General features: G+C 27.0%; 1 protein-coding gene across 9 annotated transcripts in view; it reads left to right on the top strand.

Annotated features, from left to right (window-relative positions):
• The window catches only part of Asator (tau-tubulin kinase asator), a 137,433-nt gene that overhangs the window by 19,074 nt on the left and 98,020 nt on the right, over positions 1 to 20,339 (top strand). For 4 of the 9 annotated variants that reach the window (XM_087159314.1, XM_087159315.1, XM_087159317.1 and 1 more), the window contains exon 1: positions 14,183 to 14,367. The exons of the other annotated variants lie outside the window; for them this stretch is intronic. The gene's annotated coding sequence lies outside the window, so the exon portion shown is untranslated. Of the gene's footprint in view, positions 1 to 14,182; positions 14,368 to 20,339 lie in introns of those variants that run through there. 9 annotated transcript variants of the gene reach the window in all.

The raw sequence follows: 20,339 nt of genomic DNA, 5'->3' as shown, positions 1-20,339 counted from the left end.
AATTGACAGACGAGTAAAGTAGATTATCCTCTACAAGAAGAAAATAATAAAAACCTTATTTTAAATGTTATTATATTAGTTATTAACAATTTTTGACAGTCGTGCACTTATTGCAATTGTCCCCACTTACGTGGTCAATTGTAACAGTTCATAAATTCAACTAAAACATAGTTAATTATACATATTATCATAGTTGAGATATATTTTTTTATTGATCAAAATAGTAGTGATATTTTAGGAGTAAAAATAATAATGAGCAGAGACCTAATAGGTTAAACTTTTAACTTTCAGGGGTTAAAAATTTCAATTTATGCTGTGAAAGGTGACAAATAAAATAATGCACATGCAGCATAATATAAATGATATAGGAAACTATTGGTGGTTCTTAAAGAGTTAAGTAATGGTTTGTAAACATAAGAAATGGGACCTAAGGGGTTAAACAATTGCAATTGAAATTATGAATTTCATTTTCAGCTGTTTCAATCGTCCCTTTACTTATTGTTACAATCGTCCCCAAGGCGCCATTTCAGCTTCATTTGTTAAAAACAATGCTAGTTAATTAACAAAGCTAATAATTTTTTTTTTGAAATGTTAATTAAGGTGTCCACTTACATATTCGGTTAATAATTTTTATTTGTTTAAACAAAATTACTTTGTTACAATATAATATTCTAACACCAAAAAAAGTACTTACGTAGCGTGAAAATATCTTTTGTGATCTAACTCTTTCAAAATTACATAAAAATGGTTGGCAGCAGGTGTGTACATGTAGATTTATTAAATACACCTTGTGCGCCACCTAGGAACCAAATCTAGAACCCGACACTCGACATTTTTGCTCTGTTACAATCGTACCCTGTTACAATTGACCCCACTCTCCCCTACTGGTTTACTTGCACTTAGTTTAATTAATTTAAGAAAAAAAAATGAGAAAAATATTTCGAGATCGATTTTTTAATTATTGAGTCAATTTCGAAAAAGACAAAATTTTAAAGTCAATATTTTTTGTGCATAATATTGTAAAGTTTTATTATCATTTTTGCAAAAGCAAATGATCTATTGAATTTTAAAAAAAATTTTTCTCTGAAAGAGTACCTACATTGATGAATAACTGTAAGTTATGTCACAAGTATTATTTGTTTCATTTGATCCCTAGATAAATTCTTTTTAAAAATTCTAAAAATGATAAAATGCCCCCCCTTCTAAAAAAATTAATCGCCACGAATTAATTTTGATCTAAGGATTTTATTGTCACATATTAGAGTGCAATAATAACAGATTGAGGCGTAACTACCACTACGAAAGTTAAACATCAATTCACTGGTGTATAAGACATGCTAACTTGATTTAATCAAGAGGTACCATTTGATAGATGAAGGTTGGCATGGTGGATAACTCCACCCCCACATTGGTGACCCGGACGTGATTTGAACACGCAGTGACGCCCGTTTCGCAATAACTAGAAAGTAACGCCCAATTCGATCTGGTAACGTCTACTTCGTTGAATGATCCACATTGAACAGTTGACTTTCTACTTGTGACTGCGGCATAATCAACCTCCTCACGCTGTTTCTACTCAGTCTCGTCTCGATTAAACACAACGTCTGCCTGCATACACTCGACTGCTAATGGCAACACAGGAGCGACTACGACTGTGAAGTTAATACACCTCTCAAATTCAGCACTCAAAAACCCGGTGACCTTAAAACCAGCTCTCCCGGTCTTACACAAGTACAGCAACTAGTGGTATCCGTTCATCGAATTCTATCCCTGATAAAATTCTGGTGGGGGAGTATTGAGGCGTAACTTCCACTACGAAAGTTAAACATCAATTCACTGGTATATAAGACATGCTAACTTGATTTAGTCAAGAAGTACCTTTTGATAGATGAAGGTTGGCATGGTCGATAACTCCGCCCCCACACAGATCAATTTAATTTTAAGTTATTTTTCTTCTTCTAATTTGCGTGCCTGCTTGATTAAACAATACATTTGCATATAAGTTAATATTTTGAGTTTTCGAAACATACTAACCTTTCTAAAATTAGTGATTTCAATATGGATCTATTACGCAACTCTATACTAATTAAAAATATGATTATTGAATAAATGAATATTGGAAATTAATGAATGAGTTAAAAAAGGAATAATAAATGAATAAATAATGAATGAATAAATAATGAATGAATAAATAATGAATGAATAAATTACGAATGAATAAATAATGAATGAATAAATAATGAATGAATAAATAATGAATGAATAATTAATGAACGATTAAATGAAATTAGAAATATGATTGTTTTGAAGAAAAAGTATAAACAAAAGACTTGAAAAAATGAGACTAAACTTTAATGTCCAGAGCTGTAATACATCTCGCTTGAGGACAAATATGAGATGTCGCCGATTTATCTACTCTTTGATCACTAATATGCAAAAATGAAAATGCTTCACGAGAATTAAGCAAAATCCGATAAAAGATTATACGAATGGGAAATAGCACTCGAGAACAAATTTTTTGTTACATTTATCCAAATACTTGCTTGATTTGAGTGTGGATATTTAAAATCTAAAATTAGTTTTGCTTCTTAAGCTACGGTTTCTTTTTAAATGACATTTTTAGTCTATTTTTTGTCGAAATGTTCAAGTTTAAAAACGTTTTATATAATAAGGGGTCGCGAAACTGTTGCAAAAAACTTCTAGGTGAGGTGGGGCACATCATCAGGATTGAAATTGTGTAAGAACCCATGTCTGGAAATATTAGTCTTTTATTAATTTCTAGACGCCTTTAGCGACCAGCTTGATTATTTTCAAATTTTTCTAGTCGACGACATATAAACTTTAATGGTAACCACGCCGAATGCTGCAACTGTATTTAAATATTCTAAATCATCAACCCCTCCTCCAATCCTAACATCTTAATTAGTTTTCAATAATATATTAATCAAATTTTTTCATCTGTTCAGCTGTTGCCACGTCTTTGACAGTGTGAAAAATACTTTGATTTCAATTTCAAGTATTTACAAGAGATATCCACGATATTGTAAAAGTTCTCGGTGTATTGAATTTTAGTAATAATTTAAAATTTGCCCGACAGTCATTAAATCACGCAAATCACCGTAAGTATCACATTTCAGTTATGACAGGTCTCTTTGAAATCGGTGCATAACATAATTAAAATTAAATATTCGACTTTTTGTAAAATTCGATTCGACTATTTAACTGATTTCGCTCAAATGTATTTTGCCATGTAAAATTACATCCCTCAAAATGATGTAATTTTGTATTTTGCCATGTAAAATTACATCCTTTATAATGGTGTAAATAATGTAATGTTTTTCGTCCATTATTTAATAAAATAATTAAAAGTAATAAATATTTACTGAAATTTATTTTTCGCAGCGATTTATGTTTGGAAAAACAAATTTTATAACTGTGTGCAAAAGTTTTTAAATTCGCTTCTGATAAATTTTGAACTACGCAAGAAATAAAATTAACATTAAGGGGTCAAAACTTTGGATCGCTCTCCTGATCAAACTATGGGAACCATATTTCTTAGAATGCAGCTACCCCCTATATTTTGAGGGTTAGAAATCCGGTGAATAAAGGGTGTGTTTATTCAGAGAAAGTAAGTTTTTGTGTCTGATTTCATAACTTAAAATATCGTCTGTACTAACTAATTAGCGTATTCGAGATCATCCCCTCGAACCTTTGAGTTTCAGTTCTAGAACGTGAAGATCCGGTCATTAGATCAAAAGTTATTCGGAGTGATTCGATTTTTCGACGAACTGTACATGAAAAAGTCATAGAAACAATTTTTGAAAACTACTTTATTGACGATTTGTAAATCAGGTTTCATTTTTTTTAAAATATGTATTTATTGTATCTCATATTAATTCTAAATTTTAATTTGAAAATTTTAATTATATTGTTTATGTTCCTTAGCATTTTAATTGTAATGACTATGACAAACATAGTCGAATTTGAAAAACTCATGTGTCATATTAGTGTATGTAGTGACATGCTTAAAATAGCATTTACTCACTTTGAGCAAAATGCATAGGTTTAGATAGTTTAAAAAATTAGTTAGAAAAATATAGCTATTGTAACTTGAAGCAAAAGAAGATAATAAATAAAAATATAGTTTGGTAAGGGGACAATATAATTTTTTTCTTCTCCTTTCCGAATTTAATACTCAAAAAACCTAAAACAATTTTAATGAGGAAATTGCGAAATATTACGTTTGGAAATGTCTAAAAAGTTTTTAGAAAATTACCTAAAACAATTTTAATTTCATAAACTTTAAAGATTCTTTGTAAGGCCTAAAAAGGTTTCGGGGCCTGGGGCGACAGTTCCAGTAGCCCTCTTTCCAATCCCGCTCTGCTGATGAGATATAATTTTAATTGCCTACTAATTCAATTATAAAAATTTAATTAGAAGAATTTAATTCGATTATCAAGTTGACTTGCTCAAGTCTTTAACTATTTATTGGATTAAGGTATTTAAATTCATGAACCATTTCGAAAGTGTAACCATTAATGCTCATTGAGTTGCTATAATTTACTATAGAGGAGGAAAGTTCGTAGATTGTGAGGATCATGTTTCGTGGTAAAAGATACAAAAGCTGAAAAAGCCTTAATTTTTGTACCTTCTGATCTCTCAATAATGTCCATCTCGTGACCTGTTCCACTAAGTGCCTCTTCAATATACTCCGCTCTGTCCCTAATGCTCTTTTCTAATGCTAAATTGAATCCACTGCTAAGAATTGAATTTCCCTGCTGTAGGCTCTTTTTGCAATAAAAGGTTTATATAGATGATTTGAATTTTAATCCTTCATCTCTCTTATAAGCTTAGTAGTGATTCCGAATTCTTACATTGTTTCAAATAACTTATCATTCTTTATGCTGCCTTGAGGTTTATGAATAAATTGTGAGTTTTCGTACGGTATTCTTTAGTGTTTTCAAGAATTTTTCTTACAGGCATGAATTTTGTTTATTGTAGACCTTTGAGGGATAGATACACACTTCCAATCAATAAAGGGCAGAAATTCCAAGAAAGAAATTGTATAATATTAGGCTTCCTAAATTTTTACAAGGATAATTCTATCAAATGATAACTATTTATTAATAGAGTTACGTATTATAAAGTTTACGTAACGTATTATAAATTTTTAAGGTATAAAAAACTGAAAATACGCAAAATCAATCACAAAATTCAAAATAGAAAATTATAGTTTTACAAAAAGGAAACAATTCTAATTGTTTTACTACATTGTTTATTCGTTTACATAGTTACACAGGGTATTCGTTTAAAGATCTTCTTCAGTGCAATTTTCAAAAATGTAGTTGATAAAATGAAGCTTTTCTAAATTAAGAGAAAAATCAAGATGAGAGAGAATTATGTTTTTCTCTTTTTATCACTCTCAATATCGAATTTTTTTAAAATCAACTTCAATATGATGATATCTCAGAAAGATTATAGCGATATCTCGACATTATCATGACGATGTCTTATATCGACATGCAATTCTTGTTTAACCATTCTGGTAAAATGTCTAAATTGCAAATCTTTTTTACAAAATTGCGCGTTTTTGTCAGAATTGGGTACTTACACTTCAAGAAGATGATCACAAATACCCACACATGTGAGCCATGACGTCAGCGCCAGCTAATCGTATATAAGCGTCAGCTGATCGTTGATAAGCAAACTGACGTGTTAAAGTTGATTTATAATTTTTCCACATAAGTTAGAATGTTAATTAACGTGAAGTTAATTAAATACAGATCCGTATTTAATTATTTTATTGTATTTAATTAACTAATTAACGTGAAGTTAATTAGTTAATTAATAATTTAATTTAATTAACGTGAAGTTAATTAAATACAGATCCGTATCTCACATCAAATTCGTTAAAATATAAATCTTTTTCTCCTACGTCTTTTATTTAACTATGTGTTATTTGTTTATGTCTTTTATTTTAACCGTAGTATATTTTTGCTTCATGTACTTGACAACTTCAATTCATAATTAGTTTATGTTCCACTTGGCTTCGAGCCTGTCTTTGTGTTAAATAAGAAATATGTAGTGAAAGAGTTGAAATCTTTGTGAAAGAATATAGAATGAGTCACTTAAGAGAATTGATACTTGGTGGGTTTGGCTAACTCGAAATGGAAGGGAAGGAACAGTTGCTAACGTAAGCAAATGCCACGTTTCAACAACCAATCAGGATCGAGATACCCACACTACGTCACTTGCAGGTATCCCATTGACAAAAATAGGGGAATTTGTGAAAAAAATTTTTTGGAGCTTTTTGGTTAACTGAGGGTGGGAAAATTAAACTATTTGTTTTTTAATTTTTTTTTTAAATTTTACTTATTTATTAAAATTTAAAAAAAAAAGTGCGTGGAGGTCTACATTTTCTGGCAACGTTTCGTTTGCTCCCGGCTAGCCAAAATTACCAAATTTTTTGACCAGTTCATTTCGACCAGGTCAACCAACATTGACCAGTAAATCACCTCAAAATTTATGGAAATAATTCGCAATTTTTTTTATGATGATTTTACATAACATTCATAGGGCTGATCATGATTTCGAATTATATAATTGATAATCAAAACATTTAACTAGTCACAGTAAGTTGCAAAGATGTTTGTTCTATTTATCTTGATTTTTAATGTCTCTAAAAATGTGTTTATACAAATTTAAAGTTCGAAAAGATTCGTAAAACTCGAAAACGTACATTTTAAATAATATTTAAGTTTAATTAAATCTGCACATTTTAAATGGGCTTCTTAAACCTTACATTAACAACTTGAGAGCTAGTAGTTTCCCAATCAAACCATGAGTTATTCCGACCAATTAGTACTTTTTGTTTTGATTATTTTGCATCATCGTTTTGTTCCATAAACGTTTGACATGTTTATTGATCTAAAATAAGATATTTTATTAAAATACGAAGGCAATTGTATAAGAAACAATCAGAGAAAATTTATTTCAGTTTATTGTTATAAACTATGAAGAATCAGTATATTGTTATACACTGTTATAATCGTAACAATAAACTGTGAATATAGTTTATTATTATAAAGTGTTATAGCTGTATTTTAATAATTGTTAACCATGAACTGTTATTAGAGTTTATTGTTAGAAACTGTTATAACTGTATTGTTATAATTGTAACAATGAACTGCTAATAGAGATTATTATTTTTAATTGTTGTAATTATTCCTCATTGTTTGTTTCTCATTTGTTGTTGTTTCATTGTTTCTCGTTTCAGCAAAAAATTATAGTAAGAAACCAAAATTGGAATTTTAAAACAGGAATCAATTACATTTTATTAAACAAGTAAATTTTTTTGTTACTTTAGTGTTATTTTATTTGCAATTTTCAATAGTTTGAAACGAAGAAAAGTTCGAGTTTGGAGGAAAAGTAGAATATGATCTGGTAAAAGCATTATTTTCCTATCTCAATATGTGAAGAATAAATTTTGTACGCTAAAAACAAAAACATGAATAATTAACACTCAAATGTTTTTTTTATTAAAGAAATTTAAACGCATAAGATTGGAAAAAATATTAGCATTCATTAAAAACAGGTATAAATTTTTTTTAAGCATATTTCTTTCTTACCTCTTTTTTCTAAGTTATTAAAATGTTTTTTTAAAATTTATTGTAACAATAGTTTGGGTTCAGAATATTTATCAGAAATGCTTTTTTTAATTGCTGTCTTAGTGGCAATAATTAAAACAATTATTATTGTTATCTTCATTAATGGATCATTTAAAAAGTGGTTTAACTTCGAATTAATTTTAGTTGGAGCCGATGCTTTTTTTATATTATTCAAAAGTTTAAATTTCATACAATGAAATTAATATTTTTCATTGGCTAGTAATTCTTCATTAAATTAAATAACTTTTCCTTTTTTAGATCACAAAAAATTGATTTAAAGAAAAAAGAAAGAAAGAAACTCATATTTATTAATCAATTTAGCAATGAATCAAAAAAAAAGAAAATTCGACATTTTCGTAGGTAAATAGAAATTTTTTAATTGTTAAGTATTAAATGTATTGTTACATAGAAATACTTCGAATAAAAAAAAAATTACAGAACTTTGAAAAAGTACTAATAATTGTTTCGAGATGCATTGTTTAGTTTTAATTAAACAAATTGTAAATAAACATTTTAATATGAAAAAATGGATCAAATGATTCTACGCTGAAGTTAATTATATTTGCCACACACAAATGATGTTATAATATTTATTCAATTTTATTTGAAAAAGGTGTATACTGTTGTGCACATCGCAATTTCATTTGTTATGTACATTTAATGTCTTTGAAAAAGTTTAAAATACACAAATAGAAAAGTAACTAGAATAGGAAGTAAATTTAAAAGCGCTTATAATAAAAAAAAAATTAAGGTCTCTGCTTGTTTCTATTCGTCTTGTCAATATTTTAAACTAATCATTTTTAGCAAATTTTCGTAAAATGTTTTAGGAAAATTTACTTTTTAAAAACATTTGGTAAAATTCTAATACAAGTGAGCACGATTTTGTGGTGCAATTTGAAAAATCTCGCTCTGTTTAAACAGTTGGCACTATTTAAACTGTTGCCAATGTTTTTACGATTGCCGCCAAGAAATGTCGTGAGCAAAAAGATAGGAAATCGTATCCTGAAATTGGCAAACACATAAACATACCATAAAAAAAACATGGAAAAAAGTTTATAAAAATTGTAAATAAATAAACTCACTAAATCAAACCAAATCCACAAATGCAAATCACAAACTTTATAGCCCTCCCAAACATCGGCAAAGTAATCAAATTAACTGTGTAACGTTTACTAGGATAAAGCCAAACATTTTATTACATTGCAAGAGCCATCACATTTTTTTAAAAATTTATATATAAACAAGGCTCTTCCAGTCAAATTACTGCTACATCTGTGATTAGAAATATTAGTAAAAAAATATGTCATTTAAAATAAATAAGTGATTTTAAACCCTACGCATGATATTGAAAAAAAATTCTCATAAGAAATATATAATTTTAGGACAAACAAAATATTTTTTATATTTTTTGAAATAAACAAATGCATTCCACTCAAATGTCAATAAACATAAATTACAAGAAGCATCAAAATTGTTTAGCACACATATAAAATAAAATAAAAATATATAAAGAATAATTTTAGTAATGGTGCAAACTTGTTTTAAACAACACATTATTTTGCGACATGTAATTTAACACAAAAAAAAGTACTTTCATAAGTTTTTTAAGTCAAAAGATTCTTCTTCTAGTCATATGTAAAAGCATCTGTAACAGGAAATGTTAGTAAAAAACTTAATTTTCACATAAAAAGTGAGCTAAAAAAACAAAAAAACAGACCATTTTGTATAGTTTTTTATTTAATGATCTGATCTTCATGTTTATTCATAGAAAGTATGTTTTTGTGTCTGATCTCGTTGTTTGAAATATCATCTGCGCTAATTACTCAGCACATTCGAGGGCAGCCCATCAAACCACTAAGATTGAGTCCTAGAACGTTATGATCCGATCATTAGAACACGCTCTAGGATTCAATTTTAATAGTTCGAACGGAACGGGTGACCTCAAATAAGCTAATTAACTAGCGCAGATTTTATTTAAAGTTAAGAAATAGGAGACAAAAACGTACTTTCCCTAAATAAACATACTTTTTTTCGACAGATTTTGTTCCCTGACCCCAAAATATTGGACAAATATGATTTCCATTGTTTGGTCAGAAGAGCGATCTAAAATTTGGATCCCTTACTGTTAGCTATATTTTTTGCGTATTTCGCAATATCTTGGGAATTTTTTAAAGCGAATTGAAAAATTTTTGAGCACAATTATGGTATTAATTTATTCAAAAATAATTCCTAGCAAAAAATAGCTTTTAATAAATATTTTTTTTTATTATTTTACTTAATAATAATAAAAATAATTGAATTGTAGGGTATACAATTTTTATATCATTTTAAAGAATGAAATTTTACATGGAAAATACAAAATTTGAGCGAAATCTATCGAGTAGTTCCTGAAAAATTAAATTTTAAAAACAAGATTTTAAACGATCTTTGAAACCTTTTAAAAATATATCAAAAAAAGTTATGTTTATTAAGAGAAAGTGCGTTTTTGTGTCTGATTTTGTAACTAAAGACATTGTCTGTACTATTTAATATGCAACTTTGAGGTCACCAATCGAACCAGTTTGATTGAGTCCTAGAACGTGATGATCCGATTATTCAATCAAATGTTATTCACGTTTTTATTTATTTATTTTTTTACGCACTGTACACACTCAATAAACAAATAGTTTGAAACAATAAAAGATTCATAATTTTAGAAAGATGGCTTCAAGTATTTGTTTTATTCAAAAATACATGCATTTTTTATTATGTTCACTTTGCCGAATTCGTTTCAATTAATAGTATAAATCTAATCATAGGAAATAGTAAGAAGATTTGCTTCATGTATTATTTTGTTAAAAAATGTAGATACTTTTATGTATTTATTTTCCAAATTTATACTAGCTAAATGTTTATGCACTTCTTGTAATGAGAAAATATAATAGAAACACGCTACATTTGCACAAAATAAGTTTCAGATTCCCTGTTTAAGAAAATTCATATAATTTGTAAATTAATTGTAAGAGAAATATCATTTTAATTGTTTTTTCAATAAATTTTTCACGTTATTGCAGACACAACTTAGAGCATATGCTGTTGTTTATTATGCCACTTGCCAATACCAACAACCCTGCCTGAAATCAAGCGAATTTTTAAGGCAGAGGGTGAGTTTCTTTTTTCAGTGGCGCCATCTATGCATAAGAATATGACTTCAGCCACACACACGTTACAGTCCGTTTTACACGGAGGATCAAATTGTACTCCATTCATTCATCCACAGATCGTAATATTGACCTGAACCAGAGAACGATCAATCTCCAATTTGGTATTGCTTTGTCATGGGAACTTGGAGAACTCATTGACCCCGACAGATCTAGCGTGCACCAGTCACCATATTTTACTCGGGGAGTCTTTTTCCGGTGGGGATCGAACTCACGTTCTCACGAAGACGAGTCCAACGTCTACCGACCTGGCTATCCCGGTCCTTATAAAGAGCATATATAAGGCATATATACACAAAATATAATATTTTAAGTTAAAATTATTTTATAATTTTTAATTTTTTTCCCACAGAAATATTTTTGTATTTCAGAAGGTAGAGCATTTCATTTTATTTTTATTTATTTATTTGCATAAACAAAGGCATATGGTCAAATGTCAAAACATATATCATAAATAACATAACAAAAACATTGCGCATGCATAATAAATAAATAATTTTAAACTAATGACAATTAGCAACCCAAATAGTAACCTTATGCTACATTTTCACATTGAAAAAAGTTTTTGACTGAAAATAATTTATTTCTTTAATAAATCATTACTAGTTACTGAAAATCATTAATTTTTTCTAATTATTTTTTTAAGAGATATGAATAATTTTAATACCACTGTTTTAAGAAAACTACTAAAAAGAAGCCTGCTGTTATTACTTGTACACGACAAGTAGTTTAAAAAAAAAACATATATTAATTTAATTTTTTAACAAATTTATTCTAATTCCAGTAAAATATCTATGAATATGTTTTAAGATAAATACACACTAACGCATTAAAAAATAATTTGAGATAAAAAACGATTTCATTTTGAAAAAGAAAATAGCTCATTTAAAACATATTATTTTATTAAATAAAACGAGTTATTTTTAAAAGTTTCGTTCAAAAATTTTTATTAAAAAAACATATTTTTAAAAAAAAATTGCTAAATAAGGGTAATTATAATTAAAAGCTTTAAATAAAAAATAAAAAAAATTTAAAGTGAAACACAAAACATAAAAAAAGTGAAACATCAAATTTTAAAGTGAATTCGTTTCTTATTAGACGTGTTAAATACATCTTGTGAGATTTAAATTAATGTGCTTTTTATATTTTTAAGCAACATAAGAACACAGTTCAAATATTTTGAGATGCAACTATACAGCCTTACATGTTCATTATATTTATTTATTTTTTTGAGCTATGTAGGGATTCATTTTATGGACAATAAAATAATTTAAAAAACAGTTATATAATGGAAAATACTGTAAAATAAAATCAAATATGATATAAATTGCAATTAACAGAATTAAATTTTCAATATATAAGTTAGCTCTACTACTAAAATTAATTTTTTAAATTTACAGAACTCATTTTAGATATTCTTTAAAAAACACAAGCCATGTGTCTCAAATTTAAGTTTTTCAATTCAATCGCTAAAAAACACAAGCAATAAAGCAATAAAAATGCGCTTTTTTTAAGAATTTTTTGAATTTCAACTTAACAAAGAGAATTAATGTGCAGATGATTTGTCTATTAAAAAATGTAAGTGACAACTGTTAATTTGAATGCTTGCATTTAAAATTGATTCTAGGGAGTAAAGGAACAGTTGATTGATTCTTTTAAGCGAAACAATTGGTAATTCTTTATTGAAAAATCTTATTATAAAGACATTTTATTCTCTTTTATATAAGAAAAAAATAAAATAATTAAACTCCTAAAATTTATGGGTAAATAAAATACAAAAATGTTTTAAAAATTATGTTGACAAATTATTTCTTTTTTTGAAATATTTTGTCTGTATAATTTTTGAAAACATTTTTGTAGGCAGTTTTTAATTGTCAGATTACTATTTTTAATCTAAATAAATTTTAAACTAACCATAATGATTTGCTAAAAAAATGTGATTTATTGAAATTTATTATACTGCATGCTGAAAGTAACTGTAAATACAAGTAATATTAAAGTGCAATTTGTAAATTACACGTTTACGTGTTTTGTATGGTGAGAGTAAGAAGCAATTTTAGTTATTATTTTTTGTAGGTAATGAATTTTATCATTAAAGAATTGAAATTCAAAATTAAATTAAAATTTACAGGTTTAAAGTCTTGCTACATTTTTATTTAAGAAACAACGTTACAAAACTTTATTTACTCTTGTACTTTATCAAATAAAAAAAAAAGTGAAAGCTGATTAACTAAAGATGATTATTTAAATTTTTTAAATTAATGGGAACTTCGTTGCAAGATTTTGGCCCAAAATCTTTATAGAGAAAAAAAAATGTCTAGGAAAAATAAAAGAATTATGAAATAATCATTATTATATTTAAAAAATTAAAGGCATATTGAACAGGTCCTTGATTTGTTTTGATAACAAACTAATATGTGATATCATGAGCCATTTTGCTTGCATTTTTTCCGTAATTGATCGATTGTCCATTTGATTCGTTGATGAATCTCCATTTGATCTATTAACAGGAGATCTATTAATTGGATCTACATTATTTGTTAAAGCACTTTTTGATCTAATTTTATTTCGTAAAATTATATATATTAAAAAGTATTGGAGTGGAGATATTTAAACTGGCTATCCCTCTTTTAAGGCCATTTAATCTAGACTGACCTTATAACAAAATTAAATTATTATGTAATAGGATTATTTCATTGCTATATAAAAATGTATAGTATAAATACCACAGTAAATAAATTTATTGCATTTTTTTAAATAAAATATTTTATAACGTTATTTTATTTGTAATTTTATGTATTTTATTTGACAAATTTAATTTTACTCAATGTATATCGCTACTTAAACATCATGCAACTTCGATAATTTGGTATATTATTTGATACAATATAAAAAATTATTAATGAATTTTGTTTTAATTTAACATTTCCCAATGAATTTCACAGCTATAATTTTTCCACAATAAGTTTTTCAGACATAAACAAAAAGAAGTAAATTTTTAGTACTTAAAATAATTCCTAAAATTAATTTTTCCCTATTATAATGCCTTTTGAAAGAAATTAAAGAAATAACTATTAAAATAACTAAACATTAATTTACTTTTTCCGATAATATTAGTTCATATTTTCATTTAACTACTTTCCAACTATCCAAGTCTTGAAGATGCCGGATAATAGAATGAGTATATTTATGCGATTTTTGATTATTTTAAGGTCGCAAAAAGGAAGAGAAATGTAAATATAAGAAAACATTTCGAGACGTAGCTAACAGATGGCGCTGATGCTTTCCTAATGTTTTTCCCTGCGGTCGCATTTCGGGCGATGCAGTTATTGCAGTCGTCAAACATGGCGGCCTGCGTCTGTGACATAGTAAAGTTCTCCTCGCAGTTTATAGGGAAGTAAAAGCCAAAAAGGAATACTCTGAGTGTTTTATGTGTTCATCATTTATTTCTGTTATTCACTATGGAAATTTTTTTTGAACTGGATTTGAGCGATCCCTCGGTAAGTTAGAAAAATACATCTTTACTATAGCAAAGGTTTTTACTTGTGTTACTTTATAAATTAATCAATTTATCTTTCTATGAAATGTATCGATAATTGTGAAAATAATTCAGGGTTTTTGTTTGTTACAACCTATATGCATCCTGTATGTTTAGATTATTGAGCATGTGGATAGTTTTCGTCCGTTATTATTTCATCGATATTGTTATCCTTATTGTTTTCATTTAATGTTATGCAATTCCTGATGTAATTATGGATAAAAATTCGCTTAGAAAACATTATTAAGCTCTATTTCAATTTATATTCATGTATTATGTTTGTATTTTTTATACGATGTATAATAAATATGAAAGAACAATATAAAGAGGAGAAAAATATACAATCTTGTAAGCGTCTTCAATTCTCATAATATTCTGCTGAACAAATTAAAATTTATCGATAATCATTGGTTCGTTTGAGTAAATTTTACATTGTGGAAGCTATAGAAAATGTGTATAGATATGTTTAAAAACAGCTGATTCGTGTGAAAAACCCCTTTGTGTTGTTTTTTCTGCAGTACTAGACGGATACAAAAATGTCCTCCGCCTCATCTTGATGATCTTTCAAAAATTCCCTTTCTCGGGATGAATCATTGCGGTTTCAGTTAAAGTTATTTATTGTTTTTATTTTGCATTTCATGACAGAAATGGGAATATTTTTAATATGTCGTTTTATATGAATTGCTGTAGATTTGTTTAGCATTTCTAATTTAGTTAATGGTTGCTAAGATACGATTCTTACCTATATGGAATGTAGTATAAGCCTGATAATGAGAAAAAATTAATGAATATGGATTTTTATAATGAATTGTTAGTAAATTTCATGTAAAAATAAGCATTTTTTTCCGTTTACGATTATATTTGGTTGAAATTGAGTCACAGCGATATTAAATATAAACCTTTTAATGATAAAAAATTAATTACTGCCAATTTTTAAAACAAATTTTTGGTTAATTATTTTCCTTTGTAAATATAAATATTACGTTTTTCTTTTGAATTATGTTTAGTTGAAAATGAGTTACACTGAAAGGGAGTATAAATCTGATTGTGAGACTAAAATAAATGAATATCAATTTTAACAATAAATTTTTTTGTTAAGTACTTCTCTTTGAATTAAAATAAGCAATTTATTTTGTCTTGATTTTATTTGTTTAAAAATGATTTTAATAATAAAATTTTAGGTAAGTACACCCTTTGAATGTGAATGCGTAACTTCTTTTCTATTTTATTTATTAAAATTTTTTTAGTACTAAAGCGAAGTTTAAACCTAATTATGAGGAAAAAATGAACATGGATATTAGCATTGCGTTTTTCGTTTAGAATTCTATTTTATAATATAAAATAAATATTATAAAATAAATATGTTATGAAATAAATATATTATAAAATAAATATATTATAAAATAAATATATTATAAAATAAATATATTTTTCCGTTTTATTTTGATTATTTTCGATTAATTAGGGAAAAAATTATTCTACCGAATTAAAATATTGTTTTCTTTATTTATTCTTTTAAAATAGTTTTATGATAGCATTGTTTAATAGTATTTTATGCTCAGTTAAGCTAATAAATAAAAAAATTGCTACAGAATTTAAACAATAAATTTAAAATTTGTAATTAAAAGCAAATAATCAAATTTAGAAATTTTTTCGTACTTTGATTGTAATGATATGATTAAGATTGTTAAGATGTTGATTTTTACAATGAATTCTTAAAATTTTATAATCTTAGTATTTTTAAAAAATAAATATATAAATTTTTCTTTTATGTTTAATGAAATATTCGTGACAAAATTGGCTGAAACGATAAAGAATAAAATTGTTTTTTATAGTTTTAAATTTTTTACAATTTCTAACATTTGCTTTCAACTTTTTAAAAAAAATTAATTTCGCAGATTTATGCGCATTAAAATCATAAATGAAAAACAAAAAATTGATGAAAAAAACAAAGATGAAAAGTTAACAGTAATACATTTAAAAGTTTGTAATTAGTGTTTTGTAATATTCTGTTTATTGGGATATTTTTCTTGGTAGTCAGTGTTGTTACGCTTTTACCCACCAGGAAAAACCTTTAAAAAACCCAAGCGCTTTTACTACTAATTACAATATAATTGAAACTGTTGTTGCAACAAGATATAATATATAATATTTCCTGAATCATAATTTAATTAAATGGGAAAATTATTTATAAAAATATATTTTAAATACTATTTTCCTGTGAATCGTGTTATATACAGTTTCAAATGATTTTTTTAAAAATATAACTAAATTAAAACAAATTAAATTAAATAAATGGTATTTATTAATGCAGCTAGACTTACTCTTAGACTTTAAAGAATTACGAAATGATGAAAAAACTCAATTAACCTTGAAAAAACCCAATTAACCTTGAGAAAAAAAACCAATAAATCCGAAAAAAAAATACAAATAAAACCTTGAGAAAACTCTCAAAATCTCAGTGGGTTGGATTTTTTTTCTAAAAAACTCTGTTTTTTTTTCAATCTTGTTTGCAATTGTTTTTAATTTGAGATTATAGAAAAGTTTCGATATTCCAGAAACATATGTAAAATTGAATAATCTTAGATTTAACACTTCTTGCTCGTGTCATCTGCTGAGCTAAATGTGTTATCGTGCGCCTCATAAATCTAAGTTTAAGTAAGGTTTGTGTGATACTAATCAGTCATGCTTCACGCAAAATTTGTATCTCAATATTGGAATTACATATTTTTGGAAATTTTTTAATTTTACAATTAATTTCGAAATCTAAAGGGGCTATATTTGTTACCTCCCATGCTCCACAAGATATTTAAAATCATTGAAACCATAGTTGAAATGTCAATTTAAAAAACGGTATGATTTAAACTTGATAGGAAAGGATTTCATTACTTGAATAGAACTTTTCTTTCTTTTTCTTACGCTTATTTTATACATAATTTCATCGTTTTTCTTCTATTTTTTTTTATCAAAATGAATAACGATTGAGAACTGAAGCGAAATCATTATCTTAAATGTATTTGTTTTGCCATGATGTTTTTTGCAGTTCATGGGTTTTTGAATTACATTGGAAGTTTTGATGTATGGATTAATATAATGAAGTTTAGAAGCATAATAAATGAAATATTGCAATAATTTGACTACGTATGGGTCGATCTATTGCGACAATCTTGCATAATTTTAAATTTGTATGATAATAGATGATGATTAACCTTTGCTATTCTAAGTGTTACTTATTAAGCACGTGCGTGTTTCATTATGCGTATCGATGAATATAAGTGCAGGGGTCAGTCCAGACATTTTGAGAAAGGTCCGTTTTTGTAAAATTGTGAAAAAATTACTCGTAATTTGTGAATATAAAATAAACGTTAAGTAACATTCTTTCAACCAGGGTCCGCTTTTGTGAATTTGTGCAAATAGGGTCCGTTATTGTAAAAAAACTTTTTCAAGGAGTTTTTAAATTATAAAGACATACAAGATTATGCTCAGCACTGTAAAATTATAATTAAAGAAATTAAAGTTTAATAAATAAACAGCAATTGCAGCTACTAAATTAGCGATGCAACATATAAATATTTGGTATTTAGCCTATACTGCTGAACGCAGAACATTCATTTCGGACGAATAAAAGAAGAAGCGTCTGCCGAAGACAAAATTTAGTTCGTTTACATCTGTCTTTCTTCCGCCCCCCCCCTCCTGGGAAAGGTTTAATCGATTAACAAAACAATAATGAAGATAAACAAATTTGTGAAGGGTCCGATTAAAGGATAAATTATTTTGTGAAGGGTCGTTTTTAAGTTAAAATATTTTGTGAAGGGTCCGTTAACGGACCCAAATTTCTTCTTGACAGACCCCTGAAGTGTTCGTATGCGTTGGAAGTCTTGCTCTTTAAACGTGTGTGTGCAATAGTAATCAGAGTAATTTTTTTGCAATTTAATTTTTCGGATTTTAATTTAATTCAAATTTATTATTCAAATTTAAATTTTATGATGTTAAATATATCAATAGGAATATTCCATTATTATTTTTGCCTGAAGTTATCTTCTTCATCTTCTTCTTCTTTTTTTTTTTTTTTTTTTTTTTTGCATGCCCAAGCAGGCGGTGTTGAAATTTCCTTAATCCCCATCACTATTTTTCTATAATAAGAAAAGCAGTCTTTAAAATTTTATTCGTAATTACTGAGTAATATGCCATTCCATGAAAGTCATTTTAAAAGGGATTACTTTATGTTATGAACCGCAAAAAGGGATTACCGGAGTTGACGCTGATACGGTTCGTTTATTAGTTGTGCGTGACATTCTGTTGTTACTGCATGGAATCTTCTATCTGTGTCTTTATACGTCCAAAAGAGAAACAATTTATATCATTCAAACACCTACGAAAATAGATATTGTTTCTCACGGGATCTTTTCGTATTTTATGGATGAGTCAATGCCACCCACCGTTTTTAGGAAACATTCTTTTTACTGCTTTGTCAAATTTCGACAAATACTTTTCTTGACACTAGTACTATTACGCATAATTTTTATTGGAATTATTATTGTAAAGTTATTTGTACTAAGTTTTATCAAGTTATTATGTTAAGATTTTCATTCTAAAATTATGGTAAAATAACCGCAAGCTCTTTGTCTATCCAATCAACCGTAAATTTTACGGTGAAGAACATTTTTTTTCATCTTCAGGGTTTTGAAACCGTTTACAACTAGTATAGTTAAAAAAAACATGAATAAAAAACTATACGTTTTTTTAAAACCTTTTACTAATAACAGGGTTTAAAAATCGTAAAAAAAATTAACTATATATTGAAGCATTTCGTTAGGTCATGACATTGACACATTAGCCCTCTCGGCTATAAATATATAACTCTGCTGCAACGAATTAAGTGGCTTCATTAGGTGAACCTAGTTGGTGCTATAAAATTCTGGTTGTTTAACCGTATTAAGTGAAAGCAGTTAATCAATGGTTTTTCTCACAGTTAACAGCCTGAATACCATCTTATTTACGGTTATTTAATTGTTTTGATTGAATATGGTAAAATAACAACTAAATAAATTGTTGTTTAACCACTTTTTCCGAGAAATTTATAACAGTGTTGAGAGAAAGTTTATATTAGGTACATTTTATATGAAGAAATATTTTTCTTTTGGTTCATAGACTACTTTTTGTTGAAGATGTATTTTTCTAATGTTTATGTAAAGAAAAATTTTGTCTTTGTAATTTCTTAATTTTTTTTCGTACATTAAAAAGAGTTGTTGCATTAGAACTGTGATATAGATTTCGCTTTTAAGAATTTAAGGGAACAACTAAAAATAATTGTTACCTCTCACGCTCCGCAAGATTCTTGAAACCATAGACGCTATCAATTTTAAAACCGGTATGATTTAAAATTTAAATTTAATAGAAAAAAATTTATTTCAATAATAGAAACTTTTTTTGAAGACATTACTCAGTTATTGGAATGGTGTATGGCATTTCAATTTTAAAAAAATAATATCCAATGCTTTGTCAGTACAAAAATAAACATCAACGCTTTTATATGTTATACAGAGTAGAAGAAATATCACTTCTAACATCCACCATTTATAAAAAAGTTTTTTATTCTTTTATTTAGTTTAACTCTAACAGTTTAAGGTTATAACATTAGCCCAGTTTTGTTAAAAGCTATTAATAGTTCAAACCTTGATGGCTAATGTTGTGTAGTTTTTAATTTTTCCAGCAAAGGCAATGGCTCGTCCATCAATTTTTTTAAAAATAGTTTGAATTCTTTTTTACATTTTAAAGCAAAAAAAAAAAAAAAACAGTGGGAAAATGACTAATTAGTATAAGCGGTAAAATAGCATCCTACTTACAGTTTCCATTATAATGGATATTAAGCTTTAATTCCGCTGATGTTTAATTGTATGAAGGTATTCGATTTACACAAACAGCTGTTGCTTA

This window comes from Parasteatoda tepidariorum, chromosome 3 (assembly GCF_982258835.1).
Source record: "Parasteatoda tepidariorum strain Cologne lab strain chromosome 3, Ptep-v5.0, whole genome shotgun sequence".
Lineage (NCBI taxonomy): Eukaryota > Metazoa > Arthropoda > Arachnida > Araneae > Theridiidae > Parasteatoda > Parasteatoda tepidariorum.
Note: the sequence above shows the minus strand (reverse complement) of the source record. Positions and strands in the feature narration are given on the sequence as shown.